Source organism: Ischnura elegans, chromosome X, assembly GCF_921293095.1.
Source record: "Ischnura elegans chromosome X, ioIscEleg1.1, whole genome shotgun sequence".
NCBI classification, from domain to species: domain Eukaryota; kingdom Metazoa; phylum Arthropoda; class Insecta; order Odonata; family Coenagrionidae; genus Ischnura; species Ischnura elegans.
In genome coordinates, this window is record NC_060259.1 from 73,247,313 (window position 1) to 73,264,988 (window position 17,676).

At 40.8% G+C, this 17,676-nt stretch overlaps 1 protein-coding gene across 1 annotated transcript in view; it reads right to left on the reverse strand.

The window, feature by feature from the left end:
* LOC124171186 (cadherin-like and PC-esterase domain-containing protein 1) overlaps nucleotides 1–17,676 on the reverse strand; it is a 280,152-nt gene that overhangs the window by 25,227 nt on the left and 237,249 nt on the right. The gene's annotated exons all lie outside the window — the stretch shown is intronic.

Consider the following 17,676-nt stretch of genomic DNA (forward strand, 5'->3'; position numbering starts at 1 on the left):
AGCTCATCCTGTAGAAGCTAGATTAATGTTGCCACTCAGGGTGTTTTTTTAATAGGTTTCCAAAAATGTCCTCAGTGCGGCGATGAGTTCAGAGCGATCCATTCATTCGAAATATTTACAAATGAGCATATTAATAAAAATATACACTTGATAGATCAAATCATCATTAACATTAATTTCGGTTGACAGCGCTAATTATTTCGAATTAATCCGTGCGATTTGGATCTCTCTACCGCCATGCGAATGGCGAATTCATCTTTTTAAAATTCCATCTGAATTCGCGGTGGGTGACCACATATGTATTTGCCGACTGGAGAATTCTCTATTGTTACACTCGTCTTGAGGACCCAGACGTAGAATCAGTGGCGGATCTATGGGGGGGGGCCTAAGCCCCCCCTCCCCCCCCTTGGGCATCCAATTTACACTAGATAGAATGGCATTTTTTCTTACCCTCCTGGATCCACCACTGCGTACAATGAATGGGAAAATTTGATTTTTTACAGGGATACCTACAGGTAACTCTGAAAAAAAAGCTACTCAAAATAGGCCCAAACTTTTCAGACCATAGTTCAGTGCTGTGACGCGAAGATCATTGTTAGAAAAATAATATTGAATTGGCGATGCCCTTACGTAATTGATTTAAGTAATTCATTTTTATAAAATGTCGCCAAGATCTAAACTTATTCTTGCTACTAATTCACTCTCACCTACCTATTGCATGTTAGCCAGAATGAGGTGATATAATTTTCGATTTTAAGTAAGAATAGGAGGGCCACTTTATTACTTATGTAACTCCATGCGATGAGCTAAGATTACAATCACCAGGTACTTGTCTCTGCTGTCAGCGATATTGATTTTAATTTTCGGTTTTGAAGAATTCTTCCGCCATTGTTGTTCGCCATAAATTGTTTAATTTCCTTCACGAAAGACGCCTGCAGTATGAATTTCGCTCCATTGGCGGCGAGTGGGCAGTAGGCGCGAGCCACCCGCTACTTGTCCCCAGCGTCGAGACGCCGCGTTCCGTGTAAGAGTGCCTAGTGTCCCCCACCCATGCACTCAAAATAGTCAGTCAGTCTGTAGTTTAACGATTTTAGGTATGAAAAGATGCAGGGGCGCAGCTAGGAATTAAGGGTATATGGCGCAAATAATTCTGGGGGGTTCGAGGGTGTGGAAAACCTTGCCAGGGTGGTGCCCGGGAGGTGCGGGCAGGGGCGCAGTTAAGAATTAGGGCAAGGGGGGGTTTTAGGCGCAAGTAATACTTAGGAGTGTGGGAGTATTGCATGCCCGTCAGGGTAATCGGGATTTGCGGGGGCCGTCCTCTAGAAAAAGTTTTTAAGAAAATGGTTCAAAATGCGAGGTTTAGGCTTTCTGAGGATATTTGATTAATCCTAACACTATGCTATAAGTAATACCGATCCAATTACGTAAAATGGATTAATATTAAAAATTTGTCTGATCTCTGGGGGGGGGGGGTTTATCCCCACCCTCGCTGCGCCCTCACCCAGACAATTTTTCAGATAAATGTTTCAAAATAGTGAGTTTTACGGCTTTCTGAGGGATATTTTATTAATCCTTACACTATTCTATAAGTAATAATAATCCAATTAAATGAAATGCATTAAACTCAAAAAATTTCTGAGCTCTGAGGGGGAGTTTATCCCCCAAACCCCCTCCCCCCACGCTGCGCCACTGACAAGAAGGACAATAACTTCTTCCTAAACAAAAGGTGAAAATTTCGGAAATAAATCTAGTGGAAATGTGTGTAAAACAATGCATTTTTCTATTTTCAAACTCACCTAATGCGTCCGCGTTGAAGATCACGGCAAAAGAGCCTAGGGTTGACTTAAAGATCTCAAAATGTTTTGAACTGATTTTGAGCCAATTTTTTCAATGGGAGACGAGATATTTTTCCATGAATAAATCTACTGCTTGACTCGTCATTCCTCTAGAAATATTTATTTTATCAAGCATTTTGGTGGAAAGTAACTCACACGATTGTTACAAAAAAATTCTTCTTCTCACCGCTGGATGAGTACGCAAAAACACTTAGTGTGATGGTAAAAATAAAAGTAAAATAAGAATGTACTTAAGGGGAAAAATTCTTTAATATTTGATAGGTCGTACACTCTTACGCAAGAAAAGAAGTGTATTGTAAACTCTATCGTGTGGGGTCGTTCACTCAGACCTTTAATCGTCATTTATTGAAATAATTTGATAGATGGAAAGGAAAGATAAGTTCTTATAAAAACAGTATCTTCCCCATTCAGCCATTTTTTCGTAATTTTAAAGCAAAAAGATGAGAAAGTTGCACCCCAATATTCGTCAGTTGGTGACGTCATCAGAGTTCCGGTACTCGTTTACAGTGAATCTTCCATTGAGGGAAGTAATTGCTCACAAGAGTGTAAGCAGAAACGAACCACGTGAGACCCATGCAAGAGGTTGAGGAGCAGCAGAGAAGAAGGCCCAGCATGAGCTTGTGACGTCATCGACTTATCAGCGAGAGGGACAAGGCCGATTTTAACCCGTCAATAGCTCGAGAAGTAGACGATGGATCAAAAAACGGAAAAATATGTACCTATACATTTATAAAATACTGTCATAATCGAATTTTTTTAAAGTCGACCCCGCACTTCATTCGGTCACCCTCTCAACCCACAACAGATATGATCGTCTCTCGAGAATCTGCTACCGACCAACGGGATTCTTTTAAAATTCTCCGCATACTCTTTGCTGGGAGAGTATTAATGGGAGCACCCCTAAATAAATGGCATCCCGACATCTTTTTTATGAGATGGGGATTAAAAGTTTCCCAGGAATCCTCCAGCCAAGCAGATCTTGCGAATTACCTCAACAAATCCTCGCGCGCAAACCTTTCTTAATTACGGTCTTAATTTGGCTGGGGTGCTATCTAATCCTTCCTCCTTCATGGCTTTCATTTTTCGCACTCCCCTTTTGTAGTCCCTTACGAATGGATCTTGATCAAGTATTCTAAGCACTGTCTACCGCCTTCCAAACTCGTTAGAGAAATTTTGTCATTTCGACAGATAATTCTCACAGGCATTTCGTTCGCCTATTTCGGTACTTTTATCATCTATCCTAAATATCTAAATTGTTATCATCTTCTCCAGTGACGTAACTAGGAATATGACTCGGGGAGGGATGGGATGGCCTGGGGTGGGGAATCCTTCCCCCTGTCAAAATCTGCTAAAGTTTTTGAAAAATGATATAGTAGGAAATACATTTTACAACATGTTGGCCCTAAAAATTGAACCTTATCTGATGCAATGATTATACCGGTTGTTTATAAATGAATATCGGGGTTTTAAAGCTTTATAATATATATTACATTATACTTACAGTTATAAATTATATGTCAAATGAAAGAGCAACTCAAACAGTCTTGCTTTTTTAGCAACAATGCACATGTGCGCGAAATGTTTCCGCCACGATCCGCTAGAAAGCGGTAGTAGCAAAGATGGTGACTATAAAAAAGAAAGCGTTTTGTGTTTTCCAGTTTGCAAAGACTGAATCTGTGTAGCGTGCGTTCCGCATTAAATTCGGTTGTTATCCTCCGAGAGGCAATAACATCCCTAGAAGGTATCATCAGTTTGAAGATACAGGCTGCCTTTGTAAACGGAAGAGCACGGGACGACGAAGAGTTAGCGAAGAGACTGTTGAGCGAGTGAGAGAGTCGTTCACTCGCAGCCCAAAGAAATCAGTCCGAAAGGCTAGTCGTGAATTAGAAATTCCAGTGTCGACTGCTTGGAAAGTTTTAAGGAAACGCTTACAACTACGCCCTTGCCGTTTACAGTTATTACAGACTCTAAAGCCTACAGACCACGGATTACCTGCCAACTTCACCATGGAAATATTGTTTCATGACCATGATGATTTTCTGGATTATGTTGTCTTCAGTGATGAGTCGACCTTTCACCTCAGTGGACGTGTAAACACTCATAATGTGCGGATCTGGGGTTACTGTGCAACACACCACAACTACAGATTCAGTCTTTGAAAACTGTAAAACACAAAACGCTTTCTTTTCACTAGTCGCCATCTTTGCTACTACCGCTTTCTAGCGGATTGCGGCGGAAACTACCCTATTCAGCGTTGCGAAAGCCTCAAGAAGAACACCGCTACTTCTGTGATTTTAATTGTCTGTCTTTGCGTTTGTTTGAATTTCAATCACCCACCCATTATTTTTGGACATTTCTCGAAATTTCGATTCGGGTACATCCACACAATCCTAGTATTACTAAAAAAATCATCCAATCATCAGTATTTCAATCATCATCATTAGTTAACAATCCTAAGATTGGTTTGACGCAGCTCTCGATTTCTCTCTCCTATCCGCTTATCTTTTCATAGATACATATTTCTTCTCTTTTACATCCTTTACAACCTGTCCTATATAACTCATTTGGGGCCGTCCCTTGCCCTTTTTCCCTTCCACTTGTCCTTCAACGATTGTCTTCATCAGACCATCGTGCCTCAAAATGTGGCCAACTAAGTTGTCCCTTCTTCTGCATAAGGTTTTTAGGAGGATTGTCTTTTCTCCCACTCTTCTTAGCACTTCCTCGTTACTCACACGGTCAATCCATTTTATCTTCATCATACTTCGGTAGCACCACATTTCGAATGCTTCCACTCTTGACTTCTCTGCTGCTGTCAACGTCCAAGCCTCGCTTCCATAGAGAAACATACTCCATATGTAGCATCTGATGAATTGTTTCCTTACTTCTATGCTGGTATTTTCAGCTGTAAGAAGATTCTTCTTTTTGTAGAAAGCCCTCTTCGCCTGCGCTATTCTACTGTGTATTTCTTTCTTGCTCCGTCCATCGCTGGTAATTCGGCTTCCCAGGTAAGAAAACTCGTTCACCTCTTCAAGTTTATGCTTTCCTAGGTTGATGTTTGTTTTAGCCTCCTCTCTTTTGCTGCAAACTAATATCTTAGTCTTCTTTCTGTTGATTTTCAGCTGATATCTGGCCATTGGCCATCATTGTCAACGTCTTCTTTAAATCCTTCTCTATTGTATCAAAATTGGCCTTTTAATTATCCAAGATAGCCGATTAAGGGAAATTTATATTCCATCATAGAAATAACTCCTATTCTACAGTTATCAGTTTAAAAAATCAATGCTCAGTAGCATTATAGCCCCGTTTTATAAATCAGCAAGGAGTTATGAAACTAAGGAATTCCGTCATGCAAGAGGAATCTACTTTTTTTTCTTTACATTCTTCCGCTATAATTTTCAATTCACAGGTCATGCGTTGATATCTCCATTACATTCGTTGAAAATGCCTCCACAATTGCCCTTTACGACAACTCAAATACATTCTGTCAGACAGTGCTTTATGAATATGAAGTAATAAGCTATACGGCCTTGACAGGTAAATGTTAATTAAATGCTCCAAAAGCCGTAACAAGTTAGACTTATCCGTTTTACCCTGACCCGTATTTTGCTGCGACGGTTTGCGAAATGGAAAGGACTGCAGGGACCAACACAGCCTCTCAACCGGTAAGCCTTTGCACTCACTCACTCACACACACACGCCAAGGTAAAACTGCCGGGAGAATAAGCTCAAGAAGAGCGGGACAAGATGTATAAAAGGGAAGTGAGAAGCGTACACTTACAGTTTTACACCGACCCGGATTTGCTGCAATGGTCTGCGAAGATGGAAAAGAACTACAGGGACCATACACAGCCTCTCAACCGGCCAGCCTTGGCACTTGCTCACTCACACGTAATCACCAAAACACACAGGCTAAAACTACCGGGAGAAAAAGCTCAAGAAGAGCGGGTCAAGATGTATAATAGGATAGTGATACGCGTATAGCGCTATTTCAGCCTCCACGAGGCCCTTTTCAAGGCGGAAAAGAAATCTTCACGACAAAACGAGGCTGAAGTAAACACTTCAGCCTCGTATTGTATGATATTTGGAGGAGGCGACCGACAGCTGAGGTAATTTGCGCCATGAAGGACCTTAGACATGAAAGCCTTACCTAGCGGTCGATGTAACGTTCTGGCTAGCGTGAAGTCGAGTTTTATAAAGAAGATAAATAGAACTTTCAGCCAATTTCCTTGTTTAATAATTTACTTATAGACAAAGGAAAATTATTTTTCGGGGTATTATTGAAATGTTTTATTTCTAAGGGCCCAAATGTACTCCACTTTCTCGTATTGTTAATGTCAGGTCTTTAAATTGTGCGATAGCGAATAGAAAGTATGTGCTGTAATTTCAGTTCCATCGTATGGTATGGTATTTGGAGGAGACGACTGACAGCCAAGGTCATTTGCGCCATGAGGGAAGGGTATGAATGGAAGGGTGGAGAAAAACCCGGCGTCGACATTAGCCTGCTCTTAACGAAAGGCGCCTAGGGGACCACGTCTTATCGTCCCATCCGACGTACGGAGTGTTGCGCTTGAAATATCCTCCTCACAACATTCAAGCAGAGATCGGGAAGTCTCTGAAAATTCTGTGCCACTGCCGGGATTTGAACCCGAGCCCACCAGGTGAGAAGCCAACACTTTAGCCACCACACCAACCCGATCCCCTTCAGCCTCGTATTTTTGTGTGTGAGTGAGTGAGTGCTAAGGCTAGCCGGTTGAGAGGCTGTGTTTGGCCCCTGCAGTCCTTTCTATTTCGGAAACCGTCGTAGAAAATTCCGGGTGTGTGTAAAACGGATAAGTGGACCTTGTTACGGCTTCTGGAGCATTTACTTAACATTTACAGAGCCGTATTCTAAAATAATACTCGCAAAATGATTTGGAAGGAGACGATATCCTTATGGAATGGGACATCACTGCTACATCTTGTCGACTTTTTCGAGACTTCGCTTCGAACACATTTTTGTGAGCATAAAATTTACCACAGAAATAAATAGAATACGCTGGAGAACATCCAACTCAATGAAGATGTCCTAAGATATGCATTATCCCCGTGTCCCAGTTGCAAAACGGTTTAGACTTAAAATGTTTACCTGACCTAAGAGTGTAATAAAGGATGAAGCAAAATACTTAAAAAGCAGGTTATTACTCTGATGATTTCAATGCTATTCAAGCCCTTCCATAGTAATGCGATTGAAAATATCTCCTGAGGCATACGTGAATTATAGGTAGGAGAACGAAAACATTTGATGTGGATGAAAGCTTCTCGGGTTTCCAACCGGGTCAGGGTCTGCAGGGTCTGCCGACGTTTCGTTGGGAGACTTTCCCAGCATCCTCAGGGCTGATGATGCCGATGTCGCGGTGTTTCGATATTTATACCCTCCTCCTTCATCTAGGTGGTCTCTGATTGGTCCGGGATTTTTCCTCCTTCCTCGTCCTATTTAATGCCAGGTTCCAAGCACTACTTAGCTGCAGTCCTCGATCTCTATAGATGTTTTTGGGGTGAAGACGGATCTCCACGGCTTCTTTAGTTATACGGTCCCAATAGCCTCTTGATCTTCCAAGTTGGGCAGTTTCTTCCCAGTGGATATTGTGATTTTCCTGGACGCAGTGTTCAGCAATGACCGATTTTTCAAATTTTCCGAGTCGGAGGTGGCGTCGATGCTCCTTCACCCTCGTCTCAATGGTATAAATATCGAAACACCGCGACATCGGCATCATCAGCCCTGAGGATGTTGGGAAAGTCTCCCAACGAAACGTCGGCCTACACCATGCAGACCCTGACCCGGTTGGAAACCCGAGAAGCTTTCATCCACGCTATTCACCGGGAAAAGCTCAGATTCTTCGAAAACATTTAAGTTTCTATTTAAAATCCATCTTACATCTAAGCATTAAGTTTAATAATTATCTCCAAAATAAGTGCAAAAAACTGCGAGAGTTTCAAGTTTTCTTTCAAAATGCAGTCATTGGTCCTTTCGGGGAAGGCCAACACAAGTTTCGAAGCAAGAGCAAACAAAGTAAAATACTATCATAGCACTTTAGAGAGCACATATTGGAATGGTATGCAATGTATGATATATTTCCAATTGTACATTTATTGCAAAAATTAGATTATGAAATGTTTAATATATAATCTAGTAACTATAAAATAAGCATTTACCAAAATAGTCACTAGCCAATCAGAGGGAAGCGCCCAGTCAGACAGCCAATCACAGTGCAGCTCTCATCTAGCCTACAGTATATAAGCGAGGCAGAAACCAACAGCCGACACCTTCGACCTGAAGACGCTGGCAGGATAGCCAGCGAAACTGTTATCCACAAACAAGCTGACGCGGAAGAAAACCCTGAAGAAATGTAGAGATCAAACCATCGCCGCGGAAACCTACGTTCTAACATAGTCACTATGTTTTTGTGCACTGAAATTCTGATGAATTCCGAAAAAAGAGATACTATCACTTTTTCCCGTAAATATGTTTGCAATTGGAATTAATTGGTATTAAATTAAGACTAATACGATGTATAGGCAGATAACATTAGTGTTGTATTATACTCTACACCCAGCAAAGAAACTACAGATCTAAACTAATTTTTGGGTAGCTATAATAGATATCATATCATCATATTTTCTAGGCCTCCAGTTACTTTACCAGTAGTTACCTTCAAATGAATTAATGACAGTGAATTATAAGACAATTTAAAGCTTCTAATGTCTCCACAGACATTTTGAACTGAGTTTCTACCAGTTCTTTGGCTTTCACTCGATTTTTAATGGATTTCACACCTGCGAAATTTCTAGCTGATCCTTTAACAACTCTGAGCCCACTGCTCTAGAAGGTGCTTCTCTTCATATATGCGTCTCTTATTAAAAGACGTGACATGGCACTATTTAATTTTCAGGCCGAGATGCAGCTGCTATTGAAAAACAAATAAAATACGAGTTGGAATAGCCCACATTTTATTTCAGTTTATGTCCCTCGAAAGCTAGTCTGTGAGTCAGTTGTAAATACTCCGGAACAGAACCCAATCAAATTTTATTCTCCCTCAAATCACGGAAGTCGGGATCTTGAGGAATGAATGGGTTGAACAAAATGGATGGGACGATGGAAAGCAGGACACATGTCAAGCGAAGGGATAAAATCGTACGAGAAAAGTGTTTTCAGACGTGAGAGAAATTACTGCTTCCATTAAAGCGCACTTAAATGATAACGAATTTCTGATAGCAATTATATCCTCTACACTAAATGTATATCAGTGTTCGTAAATTTTAAATCACTACACCGGCGGAAATTCTTGTGAAGAAGCGTAAGGAAGCTATCGTAAGAGAGGTACGATTGAGTTTGACCTATGTTACGAGGTCAATATATTTTCGTGAAAACGTTTAAATATTTTTTATTGCTTGTCCCCAATAAGTGCCGTTAAAAAATAGAACTGTCAAGGTTTTATATTTAGGGAAACCGCACTTAAAAATCCGCAAGCCCTAACGGCGATCCTTTCTGATAATCGGGGTAAGTTTAAATCACGACAAGGAAATAAACATCAGTTTGAAAAATGACATAGGTACGGTGCTCAAAGTTGGTATTAATTATATTCGTGACAAAAATGAAATTTGAGTTCGCATCCATGATAATTTGTGAGTTCATAGCCGAAAAATCTTTAATTTTAAGAAGTTATCTCGATGACAATTTCTGAAAATAAAAACGACATTTAGTTTGCTGATGGCGTTAGCGCGTACCCTATTCACTGGAATATTGTAAACAGAAAGATATTTTCTTAGGGCAATCAGCGACCTACTTAACCTACGTCATTTGGAGTTTAATCAAAAAAGAAAGCCGCTTGAAAATGGCAGCATCAATAAACCCCAGGTGCTTTACTTTTTATTGAAGGGTAACCTTTTACAATAAAATACGAACAAAATGTCTCTCTTTTTGAAAGTGTTCGCAGTTTTTTCATTTTTAATACTGCCGTGGAGTAAAGAAGGATAAACAGACAAAAATTTAAATTTAAATTAATAATTAGTGCTTGCGGTTACTTATACGCAATTAATTTGTTACTGCTGATTGTGTGGACTACGGCTTTACTTGCCGTATTCAGTGGACTTCTGTGATTCCCTAAAAATAAACTTTAGTAAATAAAATGGACGAAAAAGGAGGTGCGATCGGAGGCTAAAAGTACTTCATTAATCTTCATGCATCTTATCAGTCGCCGCGGCAAAACGTATTTGGTGATTGGTATCTTTAGTTCATACCAATTTAATTACATTAATGAATGATCCGAGCACTTATAAACCGGCTCACAAACAAAAATTCTTTAACTGTAGATCGCATTTGAAACCCTTCGTCGTCATAATTTTGGTTTGGATTAAAATATATTTTTCTTGGAAAACTATCAAAACCTGGGCCATACCGTAATCGACTCTTTCAAAACTTACGAAACAATTTTTAAAATGTATTTTTCAGCATATTATAGAATTTTTAACAAAATACAGTTTAAAAATTTAGTCGCAATACAATATTCCTAATGAATATTTATGCATGGATAACAAGAGGAGTAATTGAATTGATTAAATTAAATTAATCTTCCTGAAGCAACTAATTTTTACCACCATTCGGTAATATTAAAAAAATACGTTGTTTGTCTTCCACTACACAAGTCAAAGACACGTCTAATCCATATATCTATCTACCAATCTATTAGTATTTGCCACATAAATAGAGATTTTCACTTGGAGCAACGTCGCTCGTACTTATGCAAGCTCAAGATTTCAAATACTTAAGACATCAGAAACCATTTTCACATTCTGAGTATGAGCTCGATTTTAATTACGAGTTAGCAATTAGAAATAAACGCATTAATTAATTCGACTTATCGCTAGTTATAACACATCACAGTTTAATTTGTTTTCTGGAACTAATTCCGAATTGATACGTAGGGATAGGTGAGTCACGGTCATGCTAGCAGTGTTATTACCAACTCTGATGTTGATATTGTGCCAAAGCTACCAAAAAAGCAGAGACAATTTTATTTATGGAAAATGTGCACCTAGATACCATTAAATTCACAAATATCCTAAGAAGAGATGACAGGTGAAAACGAATACCTATATTATTTGTGACCGCACTTGAGTATCTAATTTCACATGAGACCTGATAAAATGAAACATTCCTTATTTATCTAGTCCTATGACACTTGAGTGATGATTAAAAAGTTATTATCAAGTAAATTTCTCTGCTCAGGTTTGATTTTCGCCATAAAAATATAAAAATATGGCTTTGGCTCTACCACAAGAGAAGGATCAGATTTGAACGAAGAAGAATAGATCTGAGAAATATTGCAGCATATTTTAAATAAATTGGTAAACGGTCGAGAACGTGAACATAGATATACATGTTTTCATGAGTTGCTGAGTGTTTTTCTTACTTCACAGTTGCTGAAACAGATGCGAGGTATGAATAATTTGAGTCAATGAAATCGTAGTTTAAAAACGAAATCGTAAGATATTTGACGAATAAACCGGCTAGCGGTCTAATCATTACAACTGAGAATGAATAAATCTTGGAAAAAATGTAAAACATTGCCACAAGAAATTCTTTTTCGACATGAATACCTCGTAAATGTACTCATGGAAGGTAAGATGGAAATTCCAAAGGGATAGCGAGAGTTGAAATCATAAGAAAACTTTCCATGGTATCGAATTTAGAAAGCAGACCTGCGTTATGGGCTAATGGAAGATATGGGAGAGAGCACATCTGGAACAAACCATTCTCTGGATGGAGAAATAATGATGGTGATCATGCTACAACCAATATATGACGCCCAACTTGCTGGAAATAAACAACGCTGAACCCATGAGAACCTGGAAACTTTTAAACCTGAAAAAACATGAATTCCTTCCATTGTGTAATCTCGACCTATCGACAACTGGGTGTTATTTATCGTTACTCGGATGACTTTTATCCGCGACCACGTAGTGGGAACCACGGCGAGGAGGAAGGAGGTGGTAATCATTTGAAGGCGGAGAACTGTTGATGAGGCAAGGGAGGTGTTCAGGGGTGTAACCTCTCCTGAGAGGCGAGATCCCGAACGTGGGCTGGTATTCCTGGAATGGGTTTACTGAATGAAATCCAAAAATTTCTCCCCGGGAGTTTCGTGTCAGGGGTGGGGTCTCTCATTGTGGAGGTGAGCCCGCGGTCACAAAGGTCAATGTCAGAGCCCCTCAAATTTATGTTGCGTTTTGTGACCCTTTTAGGTGGGCTCCCTGGGTGGGCGACCATGTTAATGGCGGGGCGTGAACGGGGCCGAGGCGGTCCCTTTCGACCCACGGGGTGGGCCGCCCCAGGGCCCTCCCCACGCTGGGAGGCGGCCCGCGTCTTAAAGTATCGGGCGCGCGCCCGAAGCGCCACCTCGGCTGCGGACGGGGCGGGAACTAGTGAAGCCTTCGTGGAGTATTGGGGACGCCTTCGGAGGATGTGGCCGGATAGGCGCACAGTGGTCGCCATTGGTACAGCGAAACCTGTCACAGCAACCACATTAGCGGCCATGTTTTCATTGAGGCAAACGTATTTCTGGCATAAACTACATATAAGATGTGTGCTTGCCACTCATCCTATGAAGGCTTCAATAGTTCTTGCCTTCATTGGCGACGCTTATGGAGGATGTGGCCGGAGAAGCACACATTGGTGCAGCGAAACCTGCCAAACCGACCACTTGCAATAGCGACCATTTTTCCACGAAGCTAAACTTGTTTCCAGCATAAGCGATGTACAGGGGCTGTGCGTGACACTCATCCCATGAAGACTACACTAGTTCCCGCCTTCATTGGGGACGCCAACGAAGGATGTGGTGCACGGTGATCAATTTTGGTACAATGATACCTGCCAAAGCGACCACTTGCATCAGTGGTCATTTTACCGTGGAACCAAACGTATTTATAGCATAAGGGATTTGGAGGAGTCGTGCTCGACGCCTATCCCAATAATTCCGATGGTTTTTCGTTAACAAAGGTAATAGCGAGCAGGGGGCCTGTGGGTTAACCCCCCCCCCCGGAATGCATGGGATATATAGTTTTAGGTACAGCAACCACCAGTGGCGCCGACTCCATGGGGCCTGAGGGGGCCCGAGCCCCCTCAAAGATTCGTTTGGGGGGGCGGAGCCCCCTCAATACTTCAATAAAATAATTAAGTTATATTATGCTTCGTGAAATCACAAAAATATATTGGTAATTTTTTTCCCATGTTTGACGATAGTTACTTCAGTCAGTTACTTTTAAAATAAATTCAACAATGTGTTAAAACAAATAATTATAAGGTTAAGCAGGTTAACTGAATCAGGTGGTGTGAATCTTGATAGCTTTTCGGTGCTGCGACACACTTTGAATTTAACCTCTTCCCGGGGAAAGACCTCCGCTATGGGCCCCCCCAATATTTTTTATAAGTCGGCGCCCCTGGCAACCACCTGCATTAGCGGTATTTTTTTCACGGAACCAAACGTATTTCTCCCGTAAGCGATTTGTAGGTGTGCTTGACAATCTTCCCAATAATTCCGATAGGATTTCTTTAGGAACGGTCAATAGCGAGAAGTGGGCTTTTGGGGGTTAAAACCACCCCCAAATGCATAAGATACAGTCATAAGCGTACCACCTCCCAAGAAACAACCACGAAATTCATCCCGTCCTCAGGAAAAACCCCACCCTCCAAATACTTTTACAGGTGTGCTTTTGTTTATTTATTTATTTTCATAACACCGAAAAAAGCACATACAGGCCTTTTAAACGGGGATTTATTAAACAGGGACCAAATTTCTATACGAGTAGGTAGGAGTTTCACGTCGTCTGAGATTACCAATGCATGCATGAGGCACAGAGCTCAGGGAAACATCTGTTAATAATCGCCCATTAAAAATTCCTATAGTCGATTCCTTCGTTTAATAAGGTATTAATAGTCCTTATTTAAACCAAGCGCTACCTGCCAGCAGGGTACTCTGCTACCCGCTAGCAGCCTGCAGCGTAGCGGCGCTCATAGCCCCGCACCAAGGTGGCCTCACACGGCGGAAGACGGAACTAGAAAGATGTCACACGGGCTTTTCCCAGCATTCATACTTAGCAGTCGCGTTTTCCTGCGCTTGAAAATTTTCACTTTTCATTTAATCGCAAAAAATAGGTATCGTCATTTAAAAATCTAAAAGCGTGAAATGCGTACTCCGGGAGTAATAATCTTTCGATTTAGGCAATAAAAATAGAATAGGAAACCACCCTATTGCGTTAGCAAAGGAGGCGCTTGTAATAGGAAGAAGCTTTGAGAGGATCGTTATATGAGAGTTCTAACAAAAGGTTTGCGAAAAGTTTGATATGGAGTGTAGCATTTTACTGTGGGGAAACATGGACACTAGGGCTGGTCGTACCCTGGAAGCGTGTCCAGGCGGCTTCGCGATCGAGCGTACTCGAGAGGCAAGAAACGGCAACAAGATCTACATCTACATAGTATCCCGCAAGCCGCCTTAAAGGTGTGTAGCAGGGGGTTTTAGGACACCAGCCGTTTACGAATAGAAAGGAAGTGCTCTGAGGAAATTACGACTAGCATTTATTGAAATCCTTTATGGTTCGGGGGAAAAACGAATTCCCATATCTATCCGTTCGGCAAAACATCGCTCTTAATTTATCGATTCTGTTGGACATGGAAATATAGTGCGGCTCTAATATAATGTTCTCTGTGTCACTCTTAAAGATATCCATTCTCAATTAATTTAGCTATCTAAGCCTAGCGCGCAGCCTTCGAATCTCCAGCGGCTCCCAGCCTAATTCGCTTAACATCTGGATAACACTGTCTGTACGCCCGAAGCGGTTGTTGACGAACCGCGCAGCCTTCCTTTGTATTTTGTTCAGTTCGCGGATTAAGTCTTTCTGCACCGGATCCTATACGCTCGCTGCATATTCAAGGTGTGGTCGGACGAGTGTGAAATAGCATATTTCTCATCCGAAAATCTTCCCACAATACGCTTGACGAATCTTTATGTCTTCAGGGCTATGCCGCAAATATTTCTTTTATGTGATCCCCACGATTGGTTCGAGGTTATCGTAACTCCTAGGTACTTCACTTCGTCTGTTGCCTTTATGCTAATACCATCCACATCATAAACATAGTTAAAGTTGGACCAACTCTGCAAAAAATGTACCGACATGCATTTTCTCAGATTAAGTTCGAGTCCCCACTCTTAGTTCCACAAATAGACGTTGTATAAATCCGATGATAGAATTTCATAGTCAGAATGGTCACTAATTTCGCGATAGATGACAGCGTCGTCAGCAAATAAACGTATTTTATTGCTAGAGCAAAAGTGGGCTGATTCCTTGTGGAACACCTGATGTTATTTTAACTGCATCAGAGCAGATTCCGTCAAGAACTACTTTTTGTTTGCCATTATTCAGAAAATCGCGTATCCAGTTTACTACTGTTTCGTTTAATCCGCATGACTGTAATTTGCATTAAAGCTTATTGTGAGGTACTGTGTCGAAAGCTTTCTTAAAATCTTTTAATAATGCATCAACTTGTCTTTTCGATTCCCCGAATTTGAGAAAGATGAACAGCTACAAGCGCAGGGCTCGTCTATTGCGAGCAAACTTGCGCTGCCAGTGGACTTGCGTATTCGTTACAGACATACGTGAGTTTGGCCATGTTTGAAAAACAACGTCATCAGTAAATATGGATTTCGGGGAATTATAGCTTGACAGTGATTACCTCGTGAGACGTCGGGTGCTAAATGGTAAGAAACGATCTTGTTGGGTGAACCGAATTTATCAGAAGAGGAGGTCCATGGGCTAGTACAACCATTTGCATATGTCAAAGCACTTCGGGAACAAGTTACTTTGTACGCAGTCACGCGCACAGATGCAAAGTTAAATACACCAACGGATGAAGTTCGCCATGAAAAATGTTTTGACTTAGCCGGGAGAAAACATTCATGACGCCCATAAATTAAAGTTAGTGTCTTGAAGTTTGCACCGGTATTAAGGGGGAAAGGGTTTTCACCTTTAATACCGGTTTCCGACCGTCGAATAAAGACTATACCATTGAAAGATATAATTCCTTGGATAGCGCCTTCAAGCAACTTTAGCAACTATGGAGTGCGCAATAATAACATTGATAACGAAAAACATGATTGCCTGATTGACAATTACCTCCTTGAAAAACTATAAAAACGAGAAATGACTTCAGCATCGTTACTTCCAGCATATGCATTAAAAAGCTATTAATATTGATATATCCAGGTAAATAACGATTTGATGATCAGGATCATGGACGTACCGAGTACCAAAACTAGAGGGGGGCAAGCCGTAGTCGTTCAAGTTGTAGCACAGAAAAGGTTATGAAGCCAAAGTTTCAAGAAAATCATAACCGCTCGTTCTTGGTTTTCTAAATTATTTGGTCGGAAAAAGATTTTTATTTTAATAGCATTTTTAATAATACTATCGCTTTTCTAGGATTTAAAAGAAAAATTTGTTCAAAAATTTCGTTTTGAACTAAATTTACCATTGCTTCTGGATGGGGCAGCTGCCCCTCCCTGCCCCCCGCTAGGTACGCCCATGATGAGGATTTATCACTTCCACTCTATCCGTTCATATTTTGTCTTTTTTTCGTGCTATTTTACTCGTTAAAAACTTTCGCTATCATTTTGAAATTATTAAGTCGTACAGAAAACAGTTTTTTCCATATTTTTCTATCTACTGCATGAAACAAGTGCCTCTGTACGCAGTCACGTACACAGGTGGCAAGTAATACCAAAAATAATTAGCCGGGATAGAATTTCATCATCATTTGTTTAAATGTCGCCGAAGCTGCCAAGATCATCCGAAACTTCCCGACCTGATGAGAGGATGCAAGGAAAATACCTTGATGATATTATAATAAATTGTTTTTTTCTTCAGAAACTAAGGCGAATGGTAGCTCTTCGCCCCAAATAAACGATACGAGTAGTACGAAAACATAGCAGCAGGATTCGGTTACAGTGGCTACTTATCAAAAGGCACTTGTTTAAAATATAGAGTGAAAGCCCCCGAGCACCCCATACGAAAATATAATGCAGTTACTTACACATTTGTCACTAGCTGATAGTACCAACACCAAATTATCAAAGGAACTAGTCACAACAACTAATAAATAAATATGACTTTATACTCTCTCACTAAATAATTCAACCCAGAGATTAGTTCGGATTAGTGAGGGTAGAGCTCACCCCTGTGTATAAAGATAGATCAGTGAGGGTAGAGTTCCTTTCTCGTAATTCAAGGATGTTTGTATGGGGTACTCGAGGGCATCACTCAATATTTAAACCGGCGCCTTATGATAAGTAGCCATGGTAAACCTTAAAAATCGCACCGGAAAAAAGGTGGAGGGGTATGAAATTGCAGTCATGTGGTTTAAATGGTAAATTAAATTTAGTAGCGTGAGGCGAATATCAAGGTAGAAAAGAGATCGTAAATAAATTACTATCGGCGAAGACATAAGAAAAATACCAGTTGGACACGGTTGTATAAAAAATTAATAAAAATCAGTTTTGGAGGATTTTAAAGGAAAAAAATCATTTAGCAATGCAACCGCCTTCAAAACGAAGGAGTTTTGCATGGCTGAAGAATGAGGATAACCCTAAGCCGTAGGCCTGTGAAATGTACACAGGGTATGCGGCTAAGTTCATTAGCCCGGGCCACCTCGCACTTAGAGGGGTCTGTTTAGGGTGTCCGAGAGCTTCACCCTAGATTTGAACCCGGGACCTTTCGATCATAAACCCAACAGTCTACC